This window comes from Gekko japonicus, unplaced genomic scaffold (assembly GCF_001447785.1).
Source record: "Gekko japonicus isolate JY-2015 unplaced genomic scaffold, Gekko_japonicus_V1.1 scaffold1345, whole genome shotgun sequence".
Lineage (NCBI taxonomy): Eukaryota > Metazoa > Chordata > Lepidosauria > Squamata > Gekkonidae > Gekko > Gekko japonicus.
In genome coordinates, this window is record NW_015176491.1 from 418,016 (window position 1) to 436,902 (window position 18,887).

The following is an 18,887-nucleotide window of genomic DNA, read 5'->3' on the forward strand; positions in this document are numbered from 1 at the left end:
CACAAGTTCTCCCAGAGCTGTTCTCTCGAGGGCAGTTCTCGAGAGAGCTCTCTCAGCCCCACCTACCTCGCCAGGTGTCTGTTGTGGGGAGGGGAAGGGGGAGGGATCGTAAGCCGCTCTGAGACTCTGAGTGAAGAGCAGGGTATGAAAATCCACTCTTCTTCTTCTTCTTCTTCTTCTTCTTCTGAAACACTCATTTGACAGTATCCATCAGATCCCCAGTGGCCAATTTGGTGTAGTGGTTAAGTGCACGGACTCTAATCTGGGAGGACCGGGTTTGATTCCCCACCCCTCCACATGCAGCTGCTGGATGACCTTGGGCAAGCCATAGTTCTGTCAGAGCTGTTATTGAAAGAGCAGTTCTCTCAGAGCTTTCTCAGCCTCACCTGCCTCCCAGGGTGTCTGTTGTGGGGAGGGGAAGGGAAAGGAGACTGTAAGCCACTCTGAGACTCCAAGTGAAGGGCAGGGTATCAATCCAATCTCCTCCTCCTCCTTTTCTTCTTCTTCTTCTTCTCCTCCTCATCTGCAGACTACAGAGATCAGTTTGGTGTAGTGGTTAAGTGCATCGACTCTAATCTGGGACAGCCGGGTTTGATTCCCCACTCCTCCACTTGCACCTGGCTGGATGACCCTGGGCAAATCACAGTTCTGACAAGAGCTGTCCTTGAAAGGGTAGTCCTCGAAAGAGCTCTCTCAGCCCCACCTGCCTCGCAGGGTGTTTGTTGTGGGGAGGGGAAGGGAAAGGAGTTTGTAAGCTGCTCTGAGACTCCAAGTGAAGGTAAAGGTAAAGGTTCCCTTGCTCGAAAGCCAGTTGAATCCGACTCTAGGGTTGCAGTGCTCATCTCCGTTTCCAAGCCGAAGAGCCAGCGCTGTCCGAAGACGTTTCCGTGGTCATGTGGCCGGCATGACTAAACACCAAGGCGCACGGAACGCTGTTACCTTCCCACTGAAGCGGTACCTATTTATCTACTTGCCATTTCTTGCTTTCGAACTGCTAGGTTGGCAGGAGCTTGAACTAGAGACGGGAGCTCACTCCGTCTTGCGGCACACTCGGGGCTCGAACTGCTGAACTACCCACCTTCCACAGCCTGCAGTTCAGCATCTTAACCACTTGAGCCACCGCAGCTCCCTTCCAAGTGAAGGGCAGGGTATAAATCCAATCTCCTCCTCCTCCTCCTCCTCCTCCTCCTCCTCTTCTACCAGAAGCTCCATTGGCCTGTTGCCCTTTCCAAAATCACTTGGCCGGCCCCAGGAAAGGTGTCGGGGGGGGGGGATGTGAAAGTGATAACCTTGAACTCCCTCCCGGGCTCCATGGAGAAAGGTGGTATACAAATGGGCCATACAGAGATCTCTGTCTGTCGCAAGCAAAGTTCCATGCTGGGGTCCGGCCTCCCCTAGGTGCTCAATCCATGAAGCTCCTTGCCCCCAGGGGTGTACACAGCCGTGCATGACGCACCCCTCCCCGGCAGCCGCCTCCTCCTCCGTTCCCAACACTTGCCAAAGTCCAGAGACACCTGCCGATCCTCCCCTCTTGCCCCGCAACCCGTCATTTGCAATCACCCTCGGACGCGGCGTCCGTCCCGGAGCATCTGCAGAGAAAGCCCCCGGCGGGATTCGATCACACACTCGGACGAGTCCGGCCCCGCTCCGCCCTAATCGGATGTGACACCCACTTGCCTGTCTGAACTCCCGTGCCCCTCAGCCGGGACTGGGGGGCTCGGGGAGGAACTGGTTCGACTTAATGTGATCTAATCGGACCGTGGGGGCGCTGGGCCCAGCCGGGGGACTCTTCGCTGGCAGTGGCGCGGAGGCCACCTTCCGAGTCGCCGGGGAAGTGGAGCCGTCCAAAGCGATCAGGATCACCGCCGGGGCGAGGGGGGGACAGGGCCCCCCTCAGAGAGGAGCAGCGCCAAGATGACGGGGGCCAGGGCAGAGGGGTCTACGGGAGGAAACGGGAGGGGGGCCAAAGGCCTGGGTCCTTATCAGGCCTGCTTTAAATCGAAGCGATGGCGCATGCCGAAGAGGCCTGGCCGGCTGCCTGATGCCACTTGATTAATACTCAGGGAGCATGGCGGAGGCATTTTGTTTTTGCTTTTATTTAATCCACCGCTTTCTCCCCCCCCCCAAAAAAAATTGAGGCCACCTTTTATCAGCTGCCAAGGGGAATCAATCAAACAGAGGATTCTTGAAAAGAACTCTACTGTGAAATTGGGCAATCGCTCCCCCCCACCCTGCAACTAAAATATGGAACTCATCGCTAGAGTCTCTCTCGGCAAGAACGCTGCCAAGGAGACTCTCAAGACAGGCTGGCTTCATGTTCCGACCACGTGGCAGATGAGGGTTCCATGCGGTCCAGCGAAACCTTCGAGCTTCGCTTCGGAGAACAATGGACTATGCGGATCCTAGCTCGCACCAATCAGAGGGCTCGGCTCCCGGCTGAGAGCCTGTGGAACTCTCGGCCACTGTAAATAGCCTACTGCGTTGTGGGGTGTGTGTTTTGGGTGGTGGTTTCACTGTGGATATAAGCCGGCCTGCGAGCCGGCGAAAGTTGTCTTGTTCCTCACGAATAAAAGTACATTCGCTGAATCACTCGTCCGTCTGCGTACTTTTCAGGAAATAAACACGATTCTATGCGGGACGTTCCCATAAAGGGTCAGGGCCAGTGTTCCCTCTAAGCTGAGTGAGTGTGAGCTGGCTCATCGTTTTTTAGCCTCCAGCTCACGCATTTTTTTGTCTTTGCTCGGGAGCAAACTTTCAGAGCAAACTGATTCATGCAGCGGCCCAGTCACTCACTCGCAACTTTAATGCCAGTGGCTCACAAAGTAGGATTTTTGCTCACAAGACTCCACAACTTAGAGGGAGCATTAGTCAGGACAGGAACCGGAACGGCCCCACGCCCAGAGGCAGACAACGTCCAAATTCCAGATGCTGGGGATGGACATGGGCAGTGTTCCCTCTAAGCTGAGTGAGTGTGAGCTAGCTCACAGTTTATATTAGCCTCCACAGATTATTGACTTAGCGCAGGAAGGATGGGGCTCCAGAGCACACTAATTTATGCAGCGGCCAAATCGCTCGCTCACACCTTTAATCTCAGTAGCTCACAAAGCAGAATTCTTGCTCACAAGGCTCCCCGGCTTAGAGGGAGCATTGGATGGGGTAAGGTTGTCAACTCCAGGTGGGAAATAACTGGAGATTTGGGGGGAGGGCGGGGTTTGGGGACCTCAGTGGGGTATAATGCTGTAGAGTCCTCCCTCCAAAAGTTGTTCTTTTCTTCAAGAGAACTGATCTTTCTGATCTGGAGACCACTAATAATTTAGGAACATCTCCAGGCACCACCGGGAGGTTGGCGACCCTAGCGTGGGGGCTGTTACCTTTTCCCCCATCCTCCTTGTGGATTTCCAGAAGCATCTATCCAAGAAACGACTATCCAGAAGCATCTATCTATCTTGCAAGCTGGGCATCAGATGAGATGGGCCCTCGGTCTGACCCGACCGACCTCTGAGCCTCTTTTTAATAACGCTATTTGAAAAAAAAAGGTTCAAATTAATGGAAAATCAGGATCCAAGAGAAAGCAGGCAAATTACAGACCTGTTCAGTCTAATGTTTGCCCTTCGGGAAACGGGCAGACACCGAGGATTGAACTAAACTGTGTTGAATGAGCCTTTTATACCGCTTTTATCTTTTTTTTTTCCTGTTTATGTGTAGCTTTCATATTTTAACTGCGGTTGCTTTTTATAGTTCACAGCTTTTGGAGCAGACGATATTATTTTCATTTTTAATGCCAGTCATTTTAATATATATATATATTTTTTTTTTTTACAAAACCTGCCTTGTTGCCGTTTTTTTAACTGATCTTTAGTAAAGCTACCAAGAGAGCCTTTTTGGCTGAGTCGAGGAATGATTTAAAGAAAGAAAGGAGGGAAAACAGCTTTGCGGAGGAAGCAGAGGCGCCCGCCGAGCAAAACATTTCGGATGCCTCAAGTAAGCCAACATTTCATTGGGTTGCCAGCCTCCAGGTGGGGCCTGGAGATCTCCCAGAATTGCAAGTGATCTCCAGACCTCAGAGATTCAGTCCCCCTGGAAGAAGAAGAAGAAGAAGAAGAAGAAGAAGAAGAAGAAGGAGGAGGAGGAGGCGGAGGCGGAGGAGGAGGCGGGCGGCAGGGCCTCTCTTCCACGGCCGCCCTCCCTCCCCCCCTCCCTACCCGGCCGGCCTGCCAGCTCCGGGGTGGAGGCAGCGGCGGCGAGGCCTCTCTTCCCCGCCCGCCCGCACCAAGGTCACACCAGCAGCTGCATGTGGAGGAGGAGGAGTGGGGAATCAACCCCGGTTCTCCCAGATTAGAGCCAGCCACTCGTAACCGCTACACCAAACTGGAGACAATGGCCTCTTTGGAGAGTGGGCTCTGTGGCATTATGCCATGCTGAAGCCCCTCCCCTCCCCAAACCCTGCCCTCGAACACGCCCCACCTTCAACTGGTGAGAGCCAGTTTGGTGTAGTGGTTAAGTGTGCGGACTCTAATCTGGGAGAACCGGGTTTGATTCCCCACTCCTCCACTTGCACCTGCTGATGTGACCTTGGGTCAGTCGTAAGCTCTGGCACAGCTGTCCTTGAAAAAGAGCAGCCTCTGTCACAGTTCTCTCAGCCCCACCCACCTCACAGGGTGTCTGTTGTGGGGAGGGGAAGGGAAAGGAGTTTGTAAGCCGCTCTGAGACACCTTTGGGTAGTGAAGGGCGGGGTATAAATCCAAACTCTTCTTCTTCTTCTTCTTCAAATTTCCAGGAATTTCTCAGCCAGGAGCTGGTAACCCTTCCAGCAGTTCAAGATCTCTGTTTTCCCGCCTCTTGGGTTCATTGCAGGTAGAAAAAGAGCCCTCCACAGAGCTCGGAGTGCCCCCCCCCGGCTGCTTCGGAAGGTGGGCTTTATGGCATTATAGCCTGCTGAGGCCCCTCCCCTTCCCAAGCCCCACCCTCCCCCAAACCCCCAGGAATTTACCAACCCAGAAATGGGGGGTGCATTTGGGGAGGCGCCGTAGGCTCCGACTCCCACAAAGCTTGGGACCCAGGGTCTGGTTCGTGCTCCTGGGTGAAGGGAGGGAGACGGCAGGTTCGTGCCCGCGGGCCCCACCCTACACCTCTGTCTGGGCTGTCGGTTCAGATCCTCCGATGAACACTTGCAGGCAAACAAACACAGTTACAGATGCTTGAATGTCACTGAAATGTAATCGATTGGAGATGCGGCCGAATGTTATGTTTGAGATTCGAATGTAAACATTTGAACTCGCAGAAAGTGTGACTCTTAAGGTAGGCCTAAAGTTTTCCGTTTTCTGCTGCCCCAGAAGGTCGGACCAGAACCAACAAGTTGAGATTAAATCCGAAGAGTTTTCGGCTAAACGTTAGGAAGAACTTCGTGACAGTCAGAGCGGTTGCTCAGTGGAAGAGGCTTCCTCTGGAGGGGGTGGGCTCTCCTCCTTGGGAGGTTTTCAAGCAGAGGCTAGATGGCCGTCTGACGGCAATGCGGATTCTGTGAACTTTTAGGCAGATCACGAGAAGGGAAGGCAGGAAGGGTTGCATCAGTGCTTACTTGTCGTGGCCCAATCGCCACTTTGGGGTCAGGAAGCAAACTTTCCCCAGACCAGTTTGCCCAGGGATCGTGGAGGTTTTTGTCATCTTCTGGGTACAGAACAGTGGTCACTGGGTGAGTGTGCAGGGGGAGGCATTTGTGAATTTCCTGCCTTGTGCAGGGGGTTGGACTAGATGAGGTCCCTTCCAATTCTATGATTCTAGGATACTATGAAACTTTTGGGAAAAGATGAAAAAGCTTTCCAAAAAAGATGGCACAAAGTTAACAAATGATTTAGAAATAATGTTTAATGTAAACTCCAACATTTGATTTATATACTGCAATTTTTTCTCTTTGTAATGTAAAAATCATGAATAAATCTTTAAAGAAACTTTGGTTAATAAAATGCACATGGACCTCATGGGCCTCCAGTTTGGGACAGACTCGGCAGGAGAAAGACTCGCTGCTTAACGTTAACACTCGTAAGAATGATGGATTTATAGTATTGGTAAGTGTGGTTGATTCTCTCCCTTACATTGATAGAAATGTGTAATGATTATAGATAATTCCAAATACACTGTGCTCGATGATGCTTTACGGATGTTTAACTCGATCTGAGAATGCATCTTGAGAAAGGTTTCTTTCGGAAGAGTGGCTATCCGGACCTTTGTGGATGAATTCGGATGAACTTGGATGATTTATAAAAACTTTTGGCCTTTGTGGAACAACTCTGTGGACCGGCCCTCGTGCATTAATGATGACTTTTGAAACCAGGGAATGACGGCTACGACGGCATTCAACACATTCTCTTTATGTTCATAACAAAGAGGGTCTTCATTCGAGTTGGCCCTTTTTTGTGAGAGGGACTATTTATAGAGATGTTTTTGAAATGAACTGCAGGTAGAATGACCTTGAATATATTTGCTTTTATTTTGGATTTCGATTAGTGCATATTTTCTATGAGATTATTGTAGTACTATAGGCTAGATGGCCATCTGACAGCCGTGCTGATTCTGTGAACTTTGGCAGATCACGAGAGGGAGGGCAGGGAGGGTTGCCTCGGGACTTAGTTCTCGTGGCCCCTTTCTTACATGCCCAGGGAAACGGCACTTTGGGGTCAGGAAGCCATTTTTCTCCAGGCCTTTGGCCAGAGATCCTGGAGGGTTTCCCCCCCCCCATCTTCTGTGTGTGAAACAAGGTTCACTGGGGGTGTGAGGGGGAGGTATTTGTGAATTTCCCACATTGTGCAGGGGGTTGGACTAGATGACTGTGGAGGTCCCTTCCAACTCTATGATTCTAATATGGTTTCCTTCACAGTCTGATTGGCGTTTTCCGGTTAGACTGAACCAGACCAGCCATCCAAGTCGGTATTGCCTACTCAGACTGACGGCCGCTCACCAGGGTCTCAGGCAGAGACGGTCTTTCACCTCCTACCTGAGCCTTTTAAAATGGAAGATTCTGGGGACTGAACCTGGGACCTTCCGCATGCCAAGTAGAGGCTCTACCACTGAGCCACAGCCCCTCCTTACAGCTCTCCAGGGTCTTAGGTGGAGGTCTTCCACATCACCTACTTCCTGGTCCTTTTAACTGGAGATGCCGGGGACTGAACCTGGGACTTTCTGCATGCCAAGCAGAGGCTCGCCCACTGAGCCAAGGCCCCTCTTGACAGCTCTCCAGGGTCTCAGGTGGAGGTCTTTCCCATCACCTCCTGCCTGGTCCTTTCTAACTGGAGATACGGGGACTGAACCTGGGACCTCCTGCATGCCAAGCCGAGGCTCTGCCACTGAGCCACAGCCCCTCTTGACAGCTCTCAAGGGTCTCAGGCTGAGGGGTCTTTCCCATCACCTCCTGCCTGGTCTTTCTAACTGGGGATGCCGGGGATTGAACCTGGGACCTTCTGCATGCCAACCGGAGGCTCAGCCACTAGGCCACTCCGTCGCATCACCTACTGCCTCCCCCTCCCCCACCTCCAAGCGTGCTCTCTCTCTCTCTCTCTCTCTCTCTCTCTCTCTCTCTCTCTCTCATTAATTCTAACAAGCTTTCCAGCGCGGCGCTCCAGGGACGGCTGAATCACTCTGTGTCTCTTAACACTCTATTTAAAAATTACTCCACCGTCAACACAACCCGAACCCTGAAACATTCCCAGAGCACGGGAATTACTTGGAAGAGGGCGATGAGATTGGCTCCGGGGGCCCAGCGGCGCGCTCTTCGGCGAGAGACAAAGCCCAGGGAAGTGGCAGGGAAGCGCCAGCAGACACCAAATATTTGAATGTCACCCGCCTGGCCCATTTCGACGGCGCCCGCTCCCTCCGTCCCAGGGGGGGGACTCCCAGATCGCTCTCCGAGACTATCAGCGACTCAATTACTCGACGTCGGCAAAGGAGTCCTGCAGCTAATGCTAAGAGGCGCCTCGCCTGCTCCGCTGCGGATTGCCGACTGCACAGGAAAAGCCAACACTAATTTGGAGGCAGAGGCCGACTGGGACGGGAAAAGAGGCCCAGAGCTGACCGAGCTGAGCCCCAGCGGTGCCGTGACGAACTAGGCCGCTCGGGCTGCCCATCAGGGAGGGAAGAAGAAGAAGAAGAAGAAGAAGAAGAAGAAGAAGAAGAAGAAGAAGAAGAAGAAGAAGAAGAAGAAGAAGAAGAAGAAGAGGAGGAGGAGGAGGAGGAGGAGGAGGAGGAGGAGATTGGATTGATACCCCACCTTTCACTACCTGAAGGAATCTCAGAGTGGCTGACAATCTCCTTTCCCCTTCCCCTCCCCACAACAGACACCCTGTGAGGTAGATGGGGCTGAGAGAGCTCTCCCGAGGACCGCCCTTGAGAGAACAGCTCTGAGGGAACTTGTGACTGACCCAAGGTGACACCAGCAGCTGCATGTGGAGGTGGAGAAGAAGAAGAAGAGATTGGATTTACGCCCCTGCCCTTCACTACCCGAAGGAGTCTCAGAGCGTCTTACAATCTCCTTTCCCTTCCCCTCCCCACAACAGAGAACCTGTGAGGTAGATGGGGCTGAGAGAGCTCTTTCGAGGACTTCCCCTCCCCACAACAGACACCCTGTGAGGTAGGTGGGGCTGAGAGAGTTCCCTTGAGGACTGCCCTTGAGAGAAAAGCTCTGAGGGAACTTGTGACTGACCCAAGGTCACACTAGCAGCTGCATATGGAGGCACGGGAAATCAAACCCGTTCCTCCCAGATGATAATCCACATTCTTAACCACTACAACCAAAGCTGCCTTCTTTTGAACCAGACCACGGCTCCATCGACATCAGGACTGTCCGCTCAGACTGGCAATGGCTCCCCAGGGCCTTAGACTGTGGAAATGAACAATCCCTCTCCCGGGCTGCAGTTTTCACTTTTCTGGCCACGACCGACGCTCCCTCTAAGCTGTGGGTTCTTGTGAGCAAAAATTCTCCTTTGTGAGCTGCTGGCATTAAAGTTGTGAGTGAGGGATTTGCTTGCTGCATAAATCGGCTTGCTCTGGATCCCTCCTTCCTGAGCAAAGACAAAAAATGTGTGAGCCGGAGGCTAAAAAAACTCTGAGCTAGCTCACACTCACTCAGCTTAGAGGGAACACTGGCCATGACGCCATTTTCTCTTCAGCGAACGATATCGCCACACCTGGGAAGCCCAGAAGCCTCTCGTCTCATTTGGACTCTCCGCTCCTGAACTAACAGGGTCCGTCTCATGAAGCTAATTTTTCATGCCTCTGTTTAAGAGACTGAATTATCTCTGTCACCGCCAGCTAGGCCCCCCTCTGGAGAAAGATGGCCAAAATGGTGGCATTCTTTCCCCCTCCAAAAAAACGACCAGTCGATATGGAGGGAATTTGAAAGCATTCGGGGGCAAAGAAACGCGTCTCCCCCAGTGAACCGCCCCAGGGTCACGGGCGGAAACGTCCTTCCTTGCACCAAACTGGATTGTCAGGGAAAACCTGACAGGCCGGCCAGTCCATTGCACACTGGGATGTCGGGGCAGGGCCAAACGGCCTTAAATGAGGGGGAAGAAGAAGAAGAGACTGGATTCATACCCCGCCCTTCACTACCCAAAGGTGTCTCAGAGCGGCTTACAAACTCCTCTCCCTTCCCCTCCCCACCACAGACACCCCCTGTGAGGTCAGCGGGGCTGAGAGAGCTCTGACAGAAACGGCTCTTTTTTCAAGGACAGCTCTGACAGAACTGTGGCTTGCCCAAGGTCATCCAGCAGCTGCAAGTGGAGGAGCAGGGAATCAAACCCGGTTCTCACAGATTAGAGTCCGCGCACTTCACCACGACGCCAAACTGGCTCTCAGTTTGGTCCCCTCCCACTTCCTTCCCTCCCCCAGAACCTCCCTGCAAAGTCCAGTTTCAAGTTACCGTCCTCCATAGCATAATATTCAAAGACGACATACCTCCCGCTGCCAGTAGGAGGCGGTACAAGCCACACAGAACAGTGCTCCTGAGATTCAGGGGCTTCAGGGGCCAAGAGAGAGCTCCATCACGCCCAGCTAGGGTTGCCAGGTCTGGGTTGGAAAATACCTGGAGACTTTGGGGGTGGAGCCAGAAGAAGGTGGGGTTTGGGGAGGGGAGGGGCCTCCGCAGGGTACAATGCCAGAGTCCACCCCTCAAAGCAGCCATTTTCTCCAGGGAAGCCGGCCTCTGTCAGCTGGAGACCAGTTGTAAGAGCGGGAGATCCCCAGGCCCCGCCTGGAGGCTGGCAACCGTAGGCCCAGCCATTGGCCTGGGACCAGGGAGTCCCGGGTTCAAGTCTCTGCTCGGCAACAGACTCACCAGGGGCCACGCTAATGACACTCTGCCCCTATGCGATCTTCCTCCTAATGAAAAATACCAGTGGCAAAGTGCTTTGGAAGTGGATTTGGAGTGTGTTATTTAGGGTGTGTGAAGGCGGCCACAGAACGTTGGACCGGAGGGGGCCATTGGCCTGATCCAGCATGGCTTCGCTTATGTTCCTGTGTTCCCCAGGCCGGGGGCTCAGCTCTGCTCCAGTCTGTGGCGAACTTGTTATGGACCGAAAGAAAAGGAAAGAAGAAGAAGAAGAAGAAGAAGAAGAAGAAGAAGAAGAAGAAGAAGAAGAAGAAGAAGAAGAAGAAGAAGAAGAAGAAGAAGAAGAAGAAGAGGAGGAGGAGGAGGAGGAGGAGATTGGATTTATACCCCACCCTTCCCTCGGAGTCTCAGAGTAGCTTACGAACTCCTTTCCCTCCCCCTCCCCACAACAGACAGACACCCTGTGAGGCAGGTGGGGCTGAGAGAACTCTGACAGAAACGGCTCTTTTTTCAAGGACAGTTCTGACAGAACTATGGCTTGCTTGAGGTCATCCAGCAGCTGCAAGTGGAGGAGTGGGGAATCAAACCCGGTTCTCCCAGATTCCGTGCACTTCACCACGACACCAAACTGGCTCTCTGGAAAGAGCTCTCTGCACTGTTCCCCGCCCTCTGGAGCGCCTCCTAGTGGAGAGGGCAACACGCCAGCAGTAGCCGGATGCTCAGTCGTCCTGCCGTGTATCGCTGAAGACAGGTCCCGGCCCGAGATACAGGGGAGATTATTTCTAAACATGCAGATTGAGCTCATTTCTAAACATGTGATTAATCTGGGTGTCGGGGTTCAGGCTTTCTCTGGACGGCACCGCACCTTTGAAGCAGTGCCTCCTTCCCCCACCCCGCCCCTCTCGCCCGGTCGCCGCCAGCCGTTGCCCTCGCCGGGGGCTAATTAATTATCGATTTGTCCCTGCTTCTTAAATAGCCCCTGGATCGATCGGAGGAGAGGCAGGGAAATTAAAGAATCTGAACATCCTGCTCCTTTTTTTCTTTGGTAATTTCTAAAGTGTTAGGGAAATAAGAACGAAAATGAGGCTCACAGTCGTCCAAGGACACAAGATAATCGCCCGTCTCCAGGATGAGGTTGGCTCGGTGAACATAGTATGTGAATGTCTCCCCCACACACCCCCTTCTTCTCCGGATTTTATGCGGCAATCCGCCCCTCCAGAGGTGGAAGCCAAGCGTGTTGTGTGTGTCAACCATCCCATTTCTGCAGGGCTTTTCCGATGTGCGCCAGCCAGGTACCTCGCATGGAGCCTCCTGGAAATCTTCACAACAGCCCTAAAAGGTAGCCAGGGAGGGATTGCCGGCTTCATCGGAGAGGCCATGCCACCATGGGTGAGGCTGAGGTGGGATTTGCACTCTGCACCTCCCAGTGTATTCCAATCCCTCCCACCCCCACAAGCTTGTTCAAACATGCTCGATACATTGTGGGGGGGGGGGATTGTAGCAGAACTAAACTGTACAAGAGTGGACCTTTGGCAATGTTTAAAGAATTGATCCAGGAGGCGTTAAGGTTTGTGGGTGGGATTCCAGGCATTTGATCTTCCCCCCACCAAACACAGAGGCCTGCGCTTTGACAAGGACCGAGTCATCGAATCACACAGAGCTGGAAGGGGTCTACGGAAGCCATCCAGTCCAGCCCCCGGCTCAGTGCGGGATCACCCTAGAGCAGTGATGGCGAGCCTTTTAGAGACCGGGTGCCCAAACTGCGACCCAAAACCCACTTATTTATTGCAAAGTGCCAACACGGCCATTTAACCTGAATCCTGAGGTTCTTGCTTTAGGAAAAACAACTCATACCTTAACTTAAGATGATCCAAACAAAGTAAGGAAAGCAATCCCAAATGCTTTCAGTTACTTAAAATTATTTGGCAGAGAATTTGACACTTTAACGGTGGTCTGGGCCTGGCTGGGGCGATGGCACGCGTGCCCACAGAGAGGGCTCTGAGTGCCACCTCTGGCACCCGTGCCGTAGGTTCGCCACCACTGTACTAGAGCATCCCTGATAAGTCCAGCCGCTGCTTGAAGACGGCCAGGGAGGGGGGAGCTCACCACCTCCCCAGGCAGCCGATTCCACTCTTGCACAACTCTGACTGTCAAAAAGGTTTTTCCTAAGATCCAGCCCGTACCTTCCCGCCCTTAATTTCAACCCATTCTTTTTTTTTTGAAAACATTTTATTTCCCATTCCTGTGAGTCCTTTTCCTCTGCTGCCAAGAGGAACAGCTCCCTGCCCTCCTCTGGGGACAGCCCTTCAGATACTCCAAGAGAGCCATCCTGTCCCCCCTCAGCCTCCTCTTCTCCAGACTCAACATTCCCAACATTCCCAGCCTTTCCTCACAGGGCTTCTGGGTCTCCACTTCATGGTGAAGTGCGTAGACTGTAATCTGGGAGAGCCGGGTTTGATTCCCCCACTCCTCCACTGGCACCTGGCTGGATGACCTTGAGCAAGCCGTAGCTCTGTCAGAGCTGTTCTTGGAAAAAAGCAGTTTCTGTCAGAGCTCTCTCAGCCCCACCTACCTCACAGGGTGTCTGTTGTGGGGTGGGGAAGGCAGAGGTCATTTCGGGGGGGATCGCGGGGGATCGCAGTTCCCCCGGGTGAGGTAACGGGGCTTCCTTGCACTCCCGCCGGCCTTGCAGGTCCACCGCCGGGCCCTCATAGGACTCGGCAGTGCAGCTGCAAGGCCGGCGGCGGCCGGGACCGTTGGGGGCGGGGTGTGTGGCCTTATGACACACTTCCGGTGATGTCAGGGGGTGTGGCATATGCTAATGAGTTATGCTAATGAGTTCCCCTAGCTCTTTTTCTACGAAACGACCCCTGGGGGAATGGAAAGGAGTTTGTGAGCCACTCTGAGACACCTTTGGGTAGTGAAGGGCGGGGTACAAATCCAATCTCCTCTTCTTCTTCATCTCCTCCTCCTCCTCTTCTTCTTCTTCTTCCTCATCGCTCTCCTCACTCCGTGACTGGCTCTTGCTCAGGCAAAGTGCCGCCTGGATCGTGGCCTTCCTGCTAGATTCCTGAACTGGGGATTGATTGATTGATTGATTGATTTCATTTCTACCCCCCACCTATCTCCACAATGGGGCCCCCAGGCGGCTTACCTAATCCTCCTCTCCCCCATTGATCCTTACAACAATCTTGCGAGGTAGGTTAGGCTGAGAGTGTGCGACTGGCCCAAGGTCACCCAGCAAGCTTCCATGGCAGAGCAGGGATTCGAACCTGGTCCTCCCAGCTCCTAGTGAGGCACTCTAACCGCTACACCACACGGGCTCTCTGGTTCTGAGCAGCAATCCCCAACATGGTGTCCACGGAAGCCAAAGTGTTCCCATCCTTCTAAAACAACTCCGCTCCATCCTCTATCTGACAGCCCTTTGAGTGCTTGAAGAGGGTTATCATGTCCCCTCTCAGTCGTCTCCTCTCCAGGCTAAACAGGCCCAGCTCCTTCAACCTTCCCTCACAGGACTTGGTCTCCAGACCCCTCACCGTCTTCGTTGCCCTCCTCGGGACACGTTCCAGCTTGTCTAGATCCTTCTTAAATTGTGGTGCCCGAAACCGAACACAATACTCTAGGTGAGGTCTAACCAGAGCAGAGTAAAGCGATACCATCACTTTGCGCGATCTGGACACCATTCTTCTGTTGCAACAGCCCAAAATCACATTTGCCTTTTTAGCTACCGCATCACACTGCTGACTCACGTTCAGTGTATGGTCTACTAAGACCCCCTAGATCCTGTAAGAAAGGGTCCACGAGAAGTAAGCACTGAGGCAACCCTCCCTGCCCTCCCTCTCGTGATCTGCCTGAGTTCACAGAATCCGCATGGCTGTCAGATGGCCATCTAGCCTCTGCTTGAAAACCTCCAAAGGAGGAGAGCCCACCACCACCTCCCAAGGAAGCCTGTCCCACTGAGGAACCGCAAACCGCTCTGACTGTCAGGAAGTTCTTCCTCATGTTTAGTTGAAAACTCTTCAGATTTCATTTCAACCCGTTGGTTCTAGTCCGACCTTCTGGGGCAGCAGAAAACAGAATGAGCAGAAAGCGAATGCAATCTTAGGATGCATTCACAGAAGAAGCCTTGTGTCCAGATCACGGGAGGTGGTCGTTCCACTAAGTTCTGCTATGGTCAGGCCCCACCTGGAGTCCTATGTCCAGTTCTGGGCACCACATCTTAGGAAGGACGTTGACAAGCTCGAGCGTGTCCAGAAGAGGGCAACCAGGATTGCGAGAGGGTTGGAGTCCAAGTCTTATGAGGAAAGGCTGAAAGAGTTGGGTCTGTTTAGCCTGGGAAAGAGAACGTTTAGAGGGGACACGATTGCCATCTTCCAAGTATCTGAAGGGCTGTCATGGAGAAGATGGAGCGGATCTATTCTCTCTTGCTCCGGATTGCAAGACTAGATCTAATGGGTGGGAATGACAAGGGAGTCGTTACCGGCTAAATATCAGGAGAAACTTCCTATATGTAGGAGTGGTTGAGCAGTGGAACAGTCTGCCTCAGGAGGTGGTGGAGGCTCCTTCGCTGGACATTTTCAAGCGGAGGCTGGATGACCATCTTCTGGGTATGTTGTAGGTATGTAGGGCTCTCTTTCAGCTATGCTCCTGCAGAGTGCAGGGGGTTGGACTAGATGACCTGCAGGGTCCCTTCCAACTCTAACATTCTATGATTCTATGAATGCCGCACCATCCTCTATCTGACAGCCCTTCAAGTACTCAAAGATGGGTATCCATATCACGTCTCAGTTGTCTCCTCTCCAGGCTAAACATACCCAGCTCCTTCAGCCTTTCCTCGTAGGACTCGGTCTCCAGAACCCTCACCATCTTTGTCGCCTTCCTCTGGACATGTTCTGGTTTTGCTATATCTTCCTTCAATTGTGATACCCAAATCTGAACACGGTACTCTAGGTGAGGTCTAACCAGACTCCGTCCATAGTTCTTCAGGCACTCTATCTATCAAATCTAGACCCTTGAATCTATTCTTCACCTCTACTGTATATTCATCAGGGATGCGATCTAGGTCAAACCTGAATGGCCTCGTGGTTTTCCCAATTTTCTTCAGTTTAAGTCTGAATTTTGCAATGAGTAGCTCATGATCTGAGCCACAGTCAGCTCCAGGTCTTGTTTTTACTGACTGGATAGAGCTTCTCCATCAACCAGAGCAGAGGAAAGCGCTATTTCCCGAGAAGCCTGTCCTAGCCCCCCCTCCCATTCCATTTGCAAAACGTCAGCTTGCCAGCAGGAGATTTTAAAAAAAACAACGTATCTCTTCCTCAAGATGGGAAAGGAGTCCCGAGAACAATGTTCCCTCTTAGCTGTGGAGTCTTGTGAGTAGAAATCCAATTTCCTGAGAACAATGTTCCCTCTAAGCTGTGGAGTCTTGTGAGTAGAAATCCAATTTCCTGAGCTACCAGCCTTAAAGTTGCGCAGTGCATGATTTGGCTGCTGCGTCAATTCGTTTGCTCCGGAGCCCTCCTTCCTGAGCTCAGACGGAAATGTGTGAGCCGGAGGCTAAAGAACTGTGAGCTGGCTCACACTAACTTGGCTTAGAGGGAACGCTGCCCGAGAACCTCACTCTTCAGCGTCCCCCTCCCCTCTAACCACTAGCCCTCCCTCCCTCCCTCCCCAAGAGACGAGGAGAGCACTCCTGGCAATTCAGGTGTGATTTCAGCAGAGAAATAAGACCGAATGCAATTTTCGCCTGCCATTCTGACTGCGCCCGGCGCAGTTAGCCAAGAGTCTCCCCGGGGCCGGCCGCTTATGAGAAAGACTCCCACCTCTCCCCCCCTACCCACCCAGCTCTCCCTGCTCCGGACCGCAAGAGGAGGAGGCCCAGTCCAGAGGAACGCAGGCCTCGGAATTAAAAGCCATAATTTTGATTTGTTTTTCTTTCAGAAAATTTAATTAACCCGTGACATTAATGGAGGGAGAAATCCAGCCGGGCCTGGGTTTAATTTGAAAGAAGGCTCTGAAGAATCCCGGGGAAAGGGAGGAAGGAGGGGCAGGCTCGGAAGAGGTAGCCAAGATCCAGCCTGCGGATGGCGATGTTCCATCGTGACCAAGAGGATTTTTCCCCCGAGGGGTGGGGACCCAGGCCCACCAGAAGGCCCGGAAGTCTTCATCCCAGGTGTGCTCTTCTGCCAGATCTCCAGACGACAGAGATCCGTTGCCCTGGAGGAAATGGCAGCTGGCATCACATCCTATGGAGAGTTAAGAACGTAAGAGAAGCCATGTTGGAACAGGCCATGTTGGAACAGGCCACCTGAGACCAGAACTCCAGGAGCTCTCCCACTCTTGCCCTCCTAAACACCAAGAAGGCAGAGCATCCCTTGCCCCAGACATAAGACCATAAGAGAAGCCAATGTTGGATCAGGCCAATGGCCCACCCAGTCCAACACTCTGTGTCACACAGCGGCCAAAACCCAGGGGCCATCAGGAGGTCCATCGGTGGGGCCAGAACTCCAGAAGCCCTCCCACTGTTGCCCCCCAAGCACCAAGAAGACAGAGCATCCCTGCCCCAGATATAAGACCATAAGAGAAGCTGTGTTGGATCAGGCCAATGGCCCACCCAGTCCAACACTCCGTGTCACACAGTGGCCAAAGCCCAGGTGCCATCATGAGGTCCATCGGTGGGGCCAGAACTCCAGAAGCCCTCCCACTGTTGCCCCCCAAGCTCCAAGAAGACAGAGCATCCCTGCCCCAGACATAAGAACATAAGAGAAGCTGTGTTGGATCAGGCCAATAGCTCACCCAGTCCAACACTCTGTAGCACACAGTGGCCAAAACCCAGGGGCCATCAGGAGGTCCACCGGTGGGGCCAGAACTCCAGAAGCCCTCCCACTGTTGCCCCCCCCAAGCACCAAGAAGACAGAGCATCACTGCCCCAGACATAAGAGAAGCCAATGTTGGATCAGGCCAGTGGCCCATCCACTCCAACACTCTGTGTCACACAGTGGCCAGAAATACCAGGTGCCCTCAGGAGGTCCACCAGAGGAGCCAGAACTCCAGAAGCCCTTCCAATGTTGCCCCCTCCCCAAAGCACCAAGAGTACAGAGCTTCACTGTGCCATACATAAGAACATCAGAGAAGCCATGTTGGATCAGGCCAATGGCCCACACAGTGGCCAAAACCCAGGGGCCATCAGGAGGTCCACCACTGGGGCCACTTCTCTCCTCTCCACACTCCTCAAAAATCTCCAGGCGTTTTCCAAGCTGGAATTGGCAACCCTAGGCCCGGGGGGAGCTATGCTCACTGTATATGCTCAAGCACCCTCTTCCTTCTGATGCTTCACATTCTGGAAGCAAGCCCTGCAAACGCCTCCCAGCGCCAATCCCAGGGTCAGAGTCAGGACAAGGACTTGTAGCTGCAACCTTGATGGCAGAGTGTCTTTGTAGTGTTGTGTGAGTCAACCGTGTGAATGCAGAAAGCTTTTGAAAAAGAAAGCTCTTGCAGCCAATGTAGACATTTATTTCGGTATCCCTGGTGTGGGAAATACAAAAGACAATCTCAAAATGCCCACATTGGAATAGCTGCTCTCCCACTCTAACTCCCCCCCCCATCTTCCGCAGGCACAAAAAAAGAAGAGGGGGGGTTATGTTAAATTTCTTATCCCACAGCCCCCTCTGGTGTCAGACACTGGAATTACAGGTATCTGAAAAAGTATGCTTGCACACTTCTAGCTTATACCCAAAATTAAACTTTGCTGGTCTTAAAGGTGCCACTGGACTCCAACTTTGTTCTATCGCTTCAGACCAACGTGGCTACCCACCTGGAATTACACTGATACTCATTCGCTAGAAAACACTTGACGACTGGGGTTAAAAAGATTGGCATAAACCCTCATGGCAAATTTGCCAGCTATATTGCCCTACTTTGCATTTTAATGGCAGAAAGTGAAGAGGACCTAAAGAGCCTCTTGCTGAAAGTGAAAGAGGAGAAAGCAAAAGTTGGCTTAAAACCCAACATCAAGAAAACAAAGATCATGGCATCCGGCCCCATCGTTCCTTGGCAAATAGAAGGGGAAGTCGTGGAAGCAGTGACACAATTCGTGTTCCTGGGATCCAAAATCACTGCAGACGGCGACTGCAGCCATGAAATTAAAAGACGCCTGATCCTTGGGAGGAAAGCGATGGCGAACCTCAACAGCATGATAAAAAGTAGAGGCATCACCCTGCCAACAAAAGTCCGCATGGTCAAAGCAATGGTATTCCCAGTAGTCATGTATGGCTGTGAGAGTTGGACCATAAGGAAGGCTGAGTGCCGAAGAACAGATTCTTTTGAACTGTGGTGCTGGAGAAGACTCTTGAGAGTCCCCTGGACTGCCAGGGGTCATTTTCTACAGGAGCGCACAGGAGTGGACCTCTGGCAGTAAAAAGCCCAGGGGGGCAGGCAACCACCGGGCCACGAGGAGCAAGAAGCAGCCAGGTAAGTTGCAGAGCCCCCCCCCCTCCAGTGGCAGCTTTAAGACCAAGTTTTATTCAAGTACAAGTTCTCCCTCCTCTGTGAGGGCAGATCTGTGTGAGGAACC